General features: G+C 38.7%; 1 long non-coding RNA gene across 1 annotated transcript; it reads right to left on the bottom strand.

Annotated features, from left to right (window-relative positions):
• LOC137025055 (uncharacterized) lies at window positions 1-5,970 on the bottom strand. Its single transcript, XR_010895823.1, has 4 exons — window positions 5,920-5,970; window positions 2,574-2,701; window positions 822-912; window positions 1-267 (listed from the first exon to the last, which is right to left on the bottom strand). It is a non-coding gene; the product is annotated as an uncharacterized lncRNA (long non-coding RNA).
• Window positions 5,971-14,896: the final 8,926 nt, after the last annotated feature.

Below are 14,896 nucleotides of genomic sequence, written 5' to 3' on the forward strand. Positions count from 1 at the left end.
TAGACACAGTGTGGATCATAGGTAATAGCTGTGTCAGGCATGGTGCCCAGAGAGCTTCAGCAACCATGCCATGTAAACTCAGTCTGCCAGGCATCCGTGTCTGCTGGTTCGACTGGGGTGGACTGAGGTGGAGAGGACTTCTCCCCTTCTTCTCCCACTCCCTGTGAGGAAGAGCAGCACCAGATGTCCTCTTCATCCACTGCGGTGGAAATTATATGGGGAGGTCAGCAGCATGCCCAGAGGTGCTGGTGGAAGGCTGGTGTGAATCTGGTGAAAATTGACAAGTCTAGGAAGTTTGTTAACAGTATTGTAGCTTAAATGGTGGCATGATTGAGCACCGTCACAGTAGCTAACTGCCCTAGGGGTCACATCCTATTGCAGTGAACTGCTTACAGTTGGCAGTGTCACTGCTTTTGTTAAGCCTAAATATAGCCCTGACTATCATGTTGAGTTACGTCCACCCTTTATCCCCACCACCACCACCATCGCCTAACCTTCCCATGGACTCTGCAGCAATATCAACCTGAAGACTGAATGAAGCATGGCTGTCTACTTGTAGCACTTTTAAATAAATTAAATAGATTCAGTCTTACACTGTTGTTTGAACTCTTTTTACGGCATGCATTGATTTTTTTTTTTTGTTTGTTTGTTTCATTGCTTTATAAATTAATTTAGAATAATGTTTTGATCATTTTTAAGTGTGATAAATAAATAAATCAGATTTTTGAAGTGACAAGAAGTTCTTAAAAGTTAGTTGCCACAAACACCACTTTAAACGGATAGTTCAACCAAAAATGAAAATTCTGTCATCATTTACTCACTTTTAAGATGTTCCCAACCTGTATGAGTTTCTTTGTTCAGCTGAACACCAAGCAGATCTCAGCAGCCATTGACTACCATAGTATTTTTTTCCTACAAACAAAAATGCATAAAGGTTTGGAACGACTTGAGGTTGAGTAAATGATGACAGAATTTTCATTTTTGGGTGTACTATCCCAAAAAATAAGAAAAAGAGCTGAACTTTAACTTCAGATATGGGGTGATTAATCCGTAGTGTTCATGTGGAAGTGTGTGGAAAACAGTATAAGGTGGAGAACAAGTTAAACAAAAGGCAAAGCAAAGCAATAGGGTACAGGCGACAACAGAGAAGATAAAGATCTATGATGGAAGCTGGGATCAGAACACACATCTGCACTGTAAAAAGTCATTCTGTGGGTTTGTAGATTTCATTAAATTTAATATGTAAACTTTAACAAAATTAACTTCTTGTTTTTTTTTTTTTTTGAGTTTTTTACTAGTCTAAAATTAAGAAACTCTTAGAAAACAGTAAAAACATTAAGTTTACATGTGATTCATTTAAAATACTTAATTTATTATTCCAGTATCCAAATATGATACTAAATCCCACAGAAAAAAATTGTAACATGCTGCCTTTTAATTGGATCATTTCACATTATAAAGACAAACTTCAGCAAACTTTAGTTTTTTTAATATGCTTTGAGACAAACCATGTGCAAATTCATAAGTCACCATTGCTGAGTATTTTATGTTTGAAACTACAGTAAACCAAAAACCTGCGGTTTGAAATTGGTGGTGTTTGTGATGTCATAGACGACCTTGTAACCAATCACAACAACGTGCCGGCAGGCTTTGGCATATCATTAAAGACAAACTTTAGCTGAACAAAGGTTAGGCTAATTCAAAATGTTTTCAGACAGAAAAATAACACAAGCAAGAACAAATTTTAAACCAAGCACGGCAATTTTCATTTTACAATGATTTCTCTCTGTGAGCGCATGCGTTTTTGTGTATGAGAGAGCTCGCACTGCAGCACTGAGACAATGGTACTTTTAAATGCTTAAAGTAACTAATGTGCTAGTTTTCATACAAAATAAGTAGGCTGTGTAACATAATTAGGTACTTTAGTTAGTATTAACACAAAAACGCAACACATGTAGGCTATATGTTTCTCAACACTGATAATACCCTAGGGGTGTCTCCGACTACAGATTTACATGCTGGGGGGTGCTTGAAAAATAGCTGTCCACTAGATAGTGCGCACAAACTCTTTCCACCCTTGGCCTAAGCTTGGCCACCCCGCTCACAACGGCTGTTTCTGTCTCATTTTATTTATTTAAACACAGAACCGTCTCTTTAACACCACAAAAAATGTGAGACTTTTCAGACGCGCGCTCCAATTTTGCCTCAGCGCCATGCAGGCGCAAGTCAAACGCGCGGAAAGGATACATGTGCCGAATGAGCTTCAGCAGAACAATGGTGAACTGTATTCAGTTGTGTTGTAGGCACAGTCCAGTAGGCAACATTATAGTCAGACTAATTTTTTCTTAAAATAATAAAGATTTCTGTGCCACCCCAGACTGGTTGCTGGCCCCTGCCTAGCCACCCCTATGAAAAAATCCTGGCTCCACCAATCAGTGTTTGTCATTGTTGAGGAGTAGGACATGAGCTGTTGGCACAACTTGCATCTTAGGCTGAAGCTAAAAAGAGAGAATGTCAAAGACATTACATACTATATCAAAAAGACAATAGAGATGGTAGAAAGGACTATTAACCTTTTCCACTGTTTGAAAGATGAATTTGTGGAGGACATCCAGAAGTATCTGATCTCAGGAAATCTTTCAGCACAGAATCTCTCCTCTGGTGTTTGTGCTGCTGATGTCAGAAGAGACTTAAAGACCCCCTGTGGTAAAAATCAAGTTTTTAATGTTGTTTATATGTCTATGTAGTGTTTTTAATAGCTTTAAGACAAACCATGTGCAAATTCATAAGTCAGCACCATTGCTGAGTATTTTATGTTTGAATCTGCAGTAAACCAAAAACCTGCGGTTTGATATCAGTGGTGTTTGTGACGTCACAGACGACCTTGTAACCAATCACAACAATGTGCCGGCAGGCTTTGGCATATCATTAACTATGACTGCTCTGAAGCAGGAAAGTCTCAAGAGAAGCCAGTTTATGCCGGTATATTTTCTGTTGATATGAAAAATTGTGTAGATTTATCAATATAGCGAGTCTATTACAATTTTATGATGAACTATAAGCCTTTCTCCACTGACGTTCTGAGTTGTTCAAAGCGTTTGTAAGGATACTGATTGTTAGAAGGCAGCTGTCTGACTCTATCTGAGACGAAGAACAGGAACGTGTGTGTAACATTAGCAACACATTATTAGCTGTTTGATAACGTAGTCAAGCAAAAGGCTAATTATATTAATTCATATTAATTAATGACAGAACCGTTGCAAGGTCTGTGCCAAGTGTGCGAGCGAGACTGTCCTCCAAAAAAACCAACCCTATAGGTCGTTTTTCAAGTACCTTATTACGACCTATATTTACTTTTTTAAGTCATGCGCCCTGTGGTGGCGTAAAAATAATGACAGTGTTGTGTTATGTCTGTCGTCATGAAATGACGTATGACTGTCATTACCAATCAAATTGCGTGTTCATTTACAGGTGCTGGTCATATAATTAGAATATCATCAAAAAGTTTATTTATTTCACTAATTTCATTCAAAAAGTGAAACTTGTATATTATATTCATGATATATTTCAAATGTTTATTTCTTTTAATTTTGATGATTATAACTGACAACTAAGGAAAATCCCAAATTCAGTATCTCAGAAAATTAGAATATTGTGAAAAGGTTCAATATTGAAGACACCTGGTGCCACACTCTAATCAGCTAATTAACTCAAAACACCTGCAAAGGCCTTTAAATGGTCTCTCAGTCTAGTTCTGTAGGCTACACAATCATGGGGAAGACCGCTGACTTGACAGTTGTCCAAAAGACGACCATTGACACCTTGCACAAGGAGAGCAAGACACAAAAGGTCATTGCAAAAGAGGCTGGCTGTTCACAGAGCTCTGTGTCCAAGCACATTAATAGAGAGGCGAAGGGAAGGAAATGAGATGTGGTAGAAAAATGTGTACAAGCAATAGGGATAACCGCACCCTGGAGAGGATTGTGAAACAAAACCCATTCAAAATGTGGGGGAGATTCACAAAGAGTGGACTGCAGCTGGAGTCAGTGCTTCAAGAACCACTACGCACAGACATATGCAAGACATGGGTTTCAACTGTCGCATTCCTTGTGTCAAGCCACTCTTGAACAACAGACAGCGTCAGAAGCGGCTAAAGACAAAAAGGACTGGACTGCTGCTGAGTGGTCCAAAGTTATGTTCTCTGATGAAAGTAAATTTTGCATTTCCTTTGGAAATCAGGGTCCCAGAGTCTGGAGGAAGAGAGGAGAGGCACACAATCCACGTTGCTTGAGGTCCAGTGTAAAGTTTCCACTGTCAGTGATGGTTTGGGGTGCCATGTCATCTGCTGGTGTTGGTCCACTGTGTTTTCTGAGGTCCAAGGTCAACGCAGCCGTATACCAGGAAGTTTTAGAGCACTTCATGCTTCCTTCTGCTGACCAACTTTATGGAGATGCAGATTTCATTTTCCAACAGGACTTGGCACCTGCACACAGTGCCAAAGCTACCAGTACCTGGTTTAAGGACCATGGTATCCCTGTTCTTAATTGGCCAGCAAACTCGCCTGACCTTAACCCCATAGAAAATCTATGGGGTATTGTGAAGAGGAAGATGCGATATGCCAGACCCAACAATGCAGAAGAGCTGAAGGCCACTATCAGAGCAACCTGGGCTCTCATAACACCTGAGCAGTGCCACAGACTGATCGACTCCATGCCACGCCGCATTGCTGCAGTAATTCAGGCAAAAGGAGCCCCAATTAAGTATTGAGTGCTGTACATGCTCATACTTTTCAGTTGGCCAAGATTTCTAAAAATCCTTTCTTTGTATTGGTCTTAAGTAATATTCTAATTTTCTGAGATACTGAATTTGGGATTTTTCTTAGTTGTCAGTTATAATCATCAAAATTAAAAGAAATAAACATTTGAAATATATCAGTCTGTGTGTAATGAATGAATATAATATACAAGTTTCACTTTTTGAATGGAATTAGTGAAATAAATCAACTTTTTGATGATATTCTAATTATATGACCAGCACCTTTAAATGCAATGTGTGGACTTTTTATACCATTTCTCCTATTTCCATTTAGCAAAACTATTGTTTTTATTAACGACTACACCCACCCCACCCCTAAACCTAACCTTAGTGATTTATAGTGCATATACACTTGTGTTCCCTGGGATCAAACCCACGATCGCATGATCACATGATTGTATATTGCTATTGCAATGCTCTACCAGTTGAGCTATGCGAAACCCGAAATATGAAGCAGATAAAAGGGAACAATGCATTAAAATGAAAGTGTCCTGTTGTCAATAGGGGCGCAATTTTAGCAAACGCTCCTATGGGTCGTATTTCAGGGAAGTGACCTATATGGTCGTATTGGTTGGAGAACATGTTGGTGTGAGCGCATAGCGGCTCGCGCCAAAGTAAAGTGACAGAAAAAAAGCCAATAAAGTTCATATTTTTGTCCTTCAAAATATTTTAATACTATAAAACATAGCTAAAACAATATTGCCATAAATCCATAAATGGGTCAGAAATATCAGTGAAATACAAAGGAATCAGGAGGAAAGGAGAAAGAAACTGTCAGTTTGGATACAGCAACAAATCCTGGAGTTTGTTCTGCACTGCTAATGGATTCACTGTCTGGCACAATAATAACAGAACTGCCATATCTACCCCTTCACACACCTCTGTCGGTACTCTGTCCTTCTACAGTGTCTCTGACACCCAAACACTCACACACTTACACACATTCACTGAACCCCGTGTAAGTTTACACAATATTAAGCATATGTGCAACTCAATTTAAATGCAGAATATGGAGGCAAAGAACCACCTGACATAGACAAGATTAAAAAAAAAAAATTAAATCACAGAGTCATCAAATCATCATTGTTGTGAAACGATCATCACCTGGTTGTGGCTGGAGTCCCAGTCTATGGTAGCTGAGTCGAGAGACTCCTGATTTCAACCATCTGTAAGAAACTGTGTGCAGCATATTGAGAAAACAAGAACATTCCCAAAGTCTTAGATAACGTATGTAAACTTCTATTTATGACTCAGCACAAATGAAAGTGTTGATCATTAGTAGATGCAGCATATTGAGAAAACAAAAACTTTCACAACCTCAGCCTTGCATCTGTGAGGATTCTGCACGTCTCCACTGATTTTGAACATTTAGTCACTGACGTTCTTCCTTACTCATATTTGCTCGAGAGGCATGGATGTCTTGCGATTCCTTATTTAATTTAACCTTTACTTTATGAGTTAAATTAATTTGCTCTGTGTTTTCTCCACATTAGCCCTTGGAGTCTTTAGTGAACTGACCTATACTATTGTAACACCGTAAATATGTGAATGATTATGAGTAATTGCTGGTTTGTTTATTAAAACATATTTACGTGTTTACATGTAAATGAACAGCTGAAATTGTAAAGACCTAATGTTTTTGGAAGTAGATTAATGGTTTTAATGTTAAAAACAAATGTAATTAAAATGTAATACAAATGTATTAAAAATAAAAATACCTCATTTAAAATTTATCAAAATAAAATATATTTGGTATTTTATTTTGATAAATTTTAAATGAGGTATATATATAAAATACCAAATACTGTGGGGAAAAATGTACACTACAAAACTTTGTCTTAAAAATTGTACAATTTCATGAATAAATAAATAAATAAGCATTTTCACTGGATCAGCAACTACACAGCTTCTAAATAAAGCAACTAGCAGCATTTCATCAATGTTTCTTGGTCATCTCTTGGACTGCACTTCAGCACAATGATGACCCACAAAACTCCTTTTTTTGAGTACATTTGTGAAATTTCTTTACTTCATTACTCACACATGTTGTTCCACACCCGTAAGACATCTACATCGGTCATCTACGGAATACAAATTAAGACTTTTTTAGATGAAATCCGAGAGGTATACGACTCATCCATAGACAGCAATTTAACCAACACTTTCAAGATCCAGAAAGGTACATTGTTAAAACAGTCGAGGTGACTGCAGTGGTTCAACCTTAATGTTATGAAGCGACAAAAATATTTTTGGTGCGCAAAAACAAAACAAAAATAACTACTTTATTCAACAATATCATCTCTTCTTGTAATGATGGGTCGACAGAATGGGGATCCATTTGCAGCTTTATTTAACAAAGGTATACAAACAGGTGGGACTTTGGGCAAGAGCATAAACAGGGACAGGCAAGGGTCGAGACAGGCGGCTTTACAATCAGAGTCCAGATAACAGGCAGTGTTCAAGGCAGGCGGCAAGGTTCAACAGAGGTAAACAGTCCAGTCAGTAACAATAGGCAGTACACAGGGAAAAACGCTTAGAAATGATCACCTTGGCAAATCAAGACTTCGCGAGGTATGTATGCATGTGAGAGTGTTATATAGTGTGAGAGTGATTGAGTTCAGGTGTGTGTGCAATCAGTCCCAGGAATGAGGGCCCATGGGAAATGTAGTCCGAATCAATGAAGTTCAATATTCAGGTGATGGCTCCCTCCGGCGGTCCGGAGGACGAGCCGAAGGAGCCCCATTCATGACACTTCTGTAGCATCTGAATTGATCAAACACAATTGTAAAGGTTACTCTACCAACCCTTCACCCATGCAGGCCCCGTAATGTCTGGCTCCCCAAATGAGCGCTATCACCCTTCTGCTTCAATCACACACTTCAAAGACACTTAGCACAATGATTTTTATCAAAACAAGAACCAGACATGCACATATAGAAATGGAATCCTTTCCACTAATTCATTCCCAAATTTGCTTAAATGAAGGAACATGCATTTGCCAGTACATTTTGTGTATTATTACTGTTTGTATATTGTTATTTTGTATATTGTATAGTGTTATGCATACCCGAGGACAGAACTGTTAGGTAATGTTGAAGCAAATGAGCTCAAAGGGGAAATATTCATAACTTTTATGATTAATTTTGAATATTCAAAACAGTTAATCAGATAATAACATTACAATCAATCAATCAGTTTATCCTGTAAACACTCGGTATTGATTATTAATTCTAAGAAAAGGGTATTTTTCACGGCCACAAAAAAATTATTCTTTCTTAGAATTGACAGCGCTTAGAGCGTGTAACACCACGAGATAATTTAAGTGACATTTATTTTCAGGCAGGGTGTCAGGACCAAATATGTATTGTGCACAAATTTTTACTAACTAAATCATGAACTAATCTTACAAACACAATCACACTTACATAGATAAGATGGAAAGTGACAGAATGAAGCCAGAAATGGCGACAGGGAATGAAGCTATGGAAAAGAGTAATTTAACCAGGAAAAGAACCACCAGTATCTGATTTCAAAACACCTCGTTAAAAGGGTTTTACTGCTTATTCTAAAACCTCTGTTTCATGAAAAGATTCAGTACTTGCATGCCTTGCAGTAGCAGCAGTCTGTTGTTCTGAACAAGTTCTTGGTGATTCCGTGAATCGATGGTATTAAAGTTGCAATACATTTCTCCTGTGTTGAATTGAAGAAATGATGACAAAATTGCATGGTTAGTTTGACTCATGTAGTGGTGAAGAGTTCTCTCTCTTCTAGTTAAGCACATGGCAGGGTGCAGGTCGAGGCCTGTGAGGCACCCAGCAGATGCGGAATGTCGGTCGGAGGAGGCAAGAGAGAGATAGAGGACAGAACTTTGTGGGGACTTTTAACCTCTGGTGTTGGCCTCTCCTCCTAGGGGTCAGTGGGCCAATCATACTCAAGCTTTCAGAGGGAAAATTAACGATCCTTTGTCTTGAGCAGATCGTTTGCATATGTAACTGGATTGGTTACAGATGAAGAAACTATTGAAGTTTCTTGTAATACCAAATTATAATGTAAATTATCAACTAGGGAAAAAAAATGGAATTTATAGATACTAAACATGCAACCCATGTGATCTTAGTTGACCCTAGTATGCAGATCTGAAACATTAATGCAAATGAGTTTGAATTAATACATAGGCCAAACCCTATTCATGAAAATCATGAGATGGGAAAATTTGGAGAATTCAGTGAGAGTCAACACTCCCTTCAAATTCCTTTGTAACATAAAAACTGTCTTAAGGCAGGAACACACCAAGCTGTTGGTCGGCCGACTAAGTTTTCTCAGTGTGTTCCGCACCGTCAGTGAATCAGTGTTGGAGCTTGTCGGGCCATTGAATCATTCTGATTGGCTGTTCAGCTACTGCCGCCTGCTGGTACGGGAAGGCATTTCATCTCACGCAGGCACAGAAATGACGTGCTACTTGGCCGTCGGCTGTTTAGCGTCGGTTTGGTGTGTCAGGGCAACTTTGGACACAGACACTGCCGACGTGAGCCAACCACACAGTCTGCTTTTGTCGCCACTAGTTCGTCGGTGTCGACTTGGTGTGTTCTGGCCTTTATCAGATGGTGTCCATGGTAACTGAGGCCCCTCTTGCCCTAGTTGGTCTTTTGGGGGAGGATGGTTCCAAAGACCACAGAATGAGTTTCAAGGGTTATTTGTTAAATATAACAAATAATTGTGTCTGATTTGTCGTTACATGTAGTTCATCTAGGTGGTGTTCATATGAAATTACTCCTTGTTTAATGACTTACACTATGGTAGACATGAATTGTATGTTTGTTATATTTATCAGAGTATAAATGGACACAAAACTACAAGCTTACTCCCCTCATGCAAATGAGTCCTGCACCTTTCTCATTGATCAAGCCAAAACTCAAAGGTGTGACTTCTATAGAGGTTAAAAAGCCCCCCATGCAGATCACACTCTCTTCTTCTGGTCTTCTTTTAGTTCTTGCTGATTCTACTGACTGCTGGTCAATGGCAGGCTTCACTCACTTCAAGCCATGCACAACACTCGACAACAGGGTCAAATTAGCAGTGCAAGTTTGTTATCATTTTCTTCATTCAACACAGAAGATATTTACTACAGATTTCACACTAAACCATCAAGAATTTCACCTCAGCCTGCATATCCGGATGCTCAACTGCTAAGGCATTTGCAAGTATAGTACATTTGAACACTAAATGGCGATTTAGTATTACGTTTGAAACCCTTTGTTACCACAGGTGCTTTATAGCGAGAAACTGATGGTTCTTCCTAGTGATGGGACGGTTGATACCGGGGCTTCGATGCTCCGACAGTTTTCAAAGCACTATTGTATCACACAGTGTACTGATGCTTGTATCGAAATGACAATACCACGTGATTGATGACGTTTGAAGCTTCAAACGTCATGCAGTATCGGAAAGTCGAGACAGCTGGTTTGAAAACATTGGCGCTTCACTGATAGCCTACATGAAGGAAAATGCATTTAATCATGTTTTATTGCTGGGGTCTCAGACAACCCGAACAGAACATAAGGGTGAAACAGCTCATCTAAAATGTTTTTTAACTACTCATGTCAGTTATGATCACATCATTGTATATTTTATATTACTGATCAAATATGTGAATCTGTTGACCATGCAGGTTACACATGACACGAGTTTTAGTCTCTGTCACAAATTAATTTAGATGAGATTACAACAGATTCAAGACAAGAGTGATTCCGTATGTCACGGACTTGAAGCTTTGGTCATGTGATTTTTCAAACCGCAGATCTGCTCAACAATTAGATATGGTGAAGAAAACAAGTTTGACCACCAGATGTCACTAATGCGCACTGTGTTAAAAGCTTCGAGTAATTAACCATTTTTCGGCACAATTTGATGAAAGCCTCAAACGCTTCAGAAAGCCTCGGTTTCCCATCACTAGTTATTCCAGCTTGTTAAATGACTCTTTTCATAGCTTCATTCCCCTGTTATGCTATGGTTCAAATTCATATCCACTCAATCATTTCCTGTGTATGCGATATTACCGTAAAATGAAGGGGGGAAAAAACAGTAATATTCAGTAAATAATAACAGTTGTAAAGTGAGTCCACTGGAGGCGAGCCTAGGTAGAACCCAAGTGCAGTTTTAATGACATAAATCCAAAATACAAACAGGAACAGGAACAAGAACAGGAACACAAACGTGGCTTGACATGACTTGACTATAGATCCTGACACTCACCAACAACAGGTTACATAAAACAAAGCTAGACAAGATAACAATGGAACATGAGGGCTATTTATACAAAGAGACTAATGACAAACAAGGAACACCTGTGAACAATGAAGACAAAGGACCAATGGCAAGACAGAACTGAAATCACATGACAATGACAACCAATCGGAACATGACACATGAGACAGGGGAAGCGAAGCACATGACATGATCACATGAGGGCAATGGAATCACATGATACAAAACACATGGCAAAACAAACAAAACTATGAAAATAAACCAAAAATCATGAACATGAAACAAAACAAGACATGACAACAGTCAGATTTTCTAAACGATTCAAGTTAATTTCACTGAAATATTACTGAAAGTTAATAGAAAAAACTGATAAGGAGAGTAAATATTTAACTGAAGTGTTTTATGTGTTTTTGTACAAGATGATATAGGAGATATCTTTTAGTTTATTTCATTAATTGTACGGGGTTACCATTATGCTGGAGACTACAGCCTGTGCTTCAGTCAATGATGAGCTGAGAAACACTGATGTTATGCTGCATGTTTATTTAAAGGCAGTGACTGTGTAGTTGTAGCCTGGGTGCCAGCCCAAACCCCGCCCACAACATTTTTTGGACGGGAAGTTCTGTCTGGACTCAATCCATTGTGGAGTAATTATGCTCGGCTCCCAGAATGCCGAGCCAATCAAATTGCCAGGGCGGGCTTTAATCGATGATGGACAGGCAATCTGTGGTTATGTAACCACCCAAGTCATCAAAGAGCGCTTGGGTTGAATTGGTTTTCACCAACGATGACTGCAGCTGGAGAAGTAAGATGTTTAGATTCCGCTATCACGTCTGTAATAAAAGAAATCGACAGCGCATTCATTTTAAAAGACGAACAAAGAACCGCAATCAATACAATACAATACAATACAAGTTTATTTATATAGCACATTTAAAAACAACTGGTGTTGACCAAAGTGCTTTACAAGGCAAAAGAAGTCGACAATAACGACAAAATTTAAGCACTAGAGAAACAATAAAAGTAAAAAGAATAAAAATAAAAATAAAAGAGAACAGCTAGTTACAAAAACAATTAAGGCCAATATGAGTCACGGGATATTGAAAGCCATGGAAAAAAAGTAAGTTTTCAGGGCAGATTTAAAAGTTGACAAGGTTTGGGCAGATCTGATGTAGGCTGGAAGGCTATTCCATAACTTGGGGCCGATGGCCGCAAATGCGCGATCACCCCTGTTTTTAAGTCTGGTTCTAGGAACATAAAGTAATTCAGAGTTCCTAGATCTAAGTGATCTAGACTGAGAGGATGGAAGCAGTAATTCAGATAGGTACTGTGGCGCTTGGTTCCGCAAGGACTTAAAAACAAATAACAAGACTTTGAAGTCAATTCTGTATTTGACCGGTAACCAGTGAAGCGAAATCAGAACTGGTGTAATGTGATCATTTTTACGCTTCCCTTTGAGGAGCCGGGCTGCAGCATTTTGGACTAACTGTAAGCGTGAAACACAAGACTGAGAGGCACCAATATACAAGGAATTACAATAGTCAAGGCGAGACGTCACAAATGCATGCATGACAGTTTCAAGATTCTTACCAGACAAAAAGGGCTTAACCTTTGCTAAAAGACGAAGATGATAGAAACAAGACCTAACCACAGAACCTATCTGCTTATCAAGTTTAAGACTGTTATCAAGCAAAACCCCCAGATTCCGAACACAGGTGGTACTGTAAGGTAACAAAGTATCGAGATCAACATCATGAATGCTGCGATCATTTGAACCAAACAAGATAATTTCAGTCTTGCTCTCGTTAAGACTTAAGAAATTACTAGCAAGCCAGAGTTTCAATTCGTCTAAGCAGTCAAATATTGGCTTAAAGGCAAGCTTATCATCACGCTTTATAGGCAGATAAATTTGTGTGTCGTCAGCGTACAGATGAAAAGATACACCATATTTAGATAAAATAGAACCCAAAGGTAACATGTAAAGATTAAACAGTACCGGGCCAAGAATAGAGCCCTGAGGGACACCAGAACTTAACTGTTTGCTAGAGGAAGAATGGTGCCCAAGGCTGACAGAGTAACTCCTATTTGTTAAATATGAGCGAAACCATTGGAGCACCGTACCCCGAAGGCCCACACATTTTTCTAAACGTAATAAGAGAATGTTGTGGTCAACCAGGTCAAAAGCAGAGCTAAGGTCTAGCAAGACCAAAGCCACAGACTGACCAGTATCGGTGGTAAGCATTACATCATTCATAACTCTTAAAAGGGCCGATTCAGTGCTGTGATGAGCTTTAAAACCAGATTGAAATTTCTCGTGAATATTGTTATCATTCAAAAAAGGCAAAAGTTGGCTCAAGACCACTTTTTCTAAAATTTTTGAGAGAAAAGGTAAATTTGAAATTGGTCGAAAATTGCTCAAAAGAGTAGGATTCAAATTTGTTTTTTTAAGATGAGGCAGAACAGAGGCATGTTTAAGGCATTCAGGTACAGTCCCAGTAGAAAGACATTTGTTGATGACAAACAACAAATCAGGGCCAATAGCTTGAAAAACTTGCTTAAGAAAATGTGTGGGAATCACATCCTGAGGGCAGCTAGTAGATTTTAAACCAGCAACTATCACTTTAAGAGAGTCCAAGGTGATAGACTCAAAGACAGACCATGTAGAAGAGCAGAAAGGAACATCAATTGGTGTATAGGCTGACAAAGGCAATAGAGATTTAATCTGTGAGATTTTATCATTAAAATAACTGGCAAAATCCTCACAAAGAGAAACAGATGTCACAGGAAAGTGATTAATAGTGGGATTGAGAGCAGAATCAATTATTGTGAATAAGGCTTTAGGCCTAGTAGTGTTACTTAAAATTACCTCAGAGAAATATATACGCTTTGCAGCATTAGCAGCTCGCTGAAATGCAGAGAGAGAGTCCTTTAGGATTTCATAAGAAACTTGTAATCTATCCTTATTCCACTTACGTTCAGCCCTTCTACAGGTCTGTCTGAGTGAACGAGTAGTGTCATTTAACCAAGGCTTAGAGTTGTGTTTATGTTTTTTCAACTTAAGAGGAGCAACAACATCTAAAATATTAAAACAGATGGAATTAAAAAAGATTAAGTGTTCGTCAGCATCTAGATAACTTAAACATGAGTCCATGTCCTGATTGGCACGTAGTTCAGAATATAAAACTGTAAAATCATCACTAGAGCGATCTGAAAAAACACGAGTCAGCCGTGAGAGGGGTTGTTGCTTATGTATAGTTCCAGTAAAGGGTAAAGAGAACAGGATTGGCAAATGATCCGACATGCCTGAGTCTAAGATGTTAATGTCCAGTACAGGTAAACCCCGTGATAAAATTAAGTCCAAAGTATGACCCTGAATATGAGTGGGGCCAGACACCCACTGATCAAAATCAAATGAGTCAATCAGACTTCGAAACTCTTTAGAGAGTGGCTTAGAGTCACAGCATACATGGATATTAAAGTCTCCCAAGATTAAAATTCTGTCGTGACTGGTAACAATATCCCCCAGAAACTCAGCAAATTCGTTGAGAAAGTCCTTGTTTGGCTGGGGTGGGCGATAAACCAAAGCAAACACCACGGAGACATCTTTTGAACTCTTGGCATGAAAACAAACATGTTTCAACCAATCTTTAATGATTTTTCATGTTCATTGCAATTTCAAAATAAAGGTCTGAACATGCCTTATGAGTATGAAAATATGCTTGTTGCAAATTGATAAATTACTGCTCCTATGTCAGTCACCAAATATGTAAACTAGAGATTCTAAGCTTTCAAATGATATATAGTTTGTCAAGATTCA

The sequence above is a fragment of the Chanodichthys erythropterus genome, chromosome 8 (genome assembly GCF_024489055.1).
Source record: "Chanodichthys erythropterus isolate Z2021 chromosome 8, ASM2448905v1, whole genome shotgun sequence".
Taxonomy (NCBI): Eukaryota; Metazoa; Chordata; class Actinopteri; order Cypriniformes; family Xenocyprididae; genus Chanodichthys; species Chanodichthys erythropterus.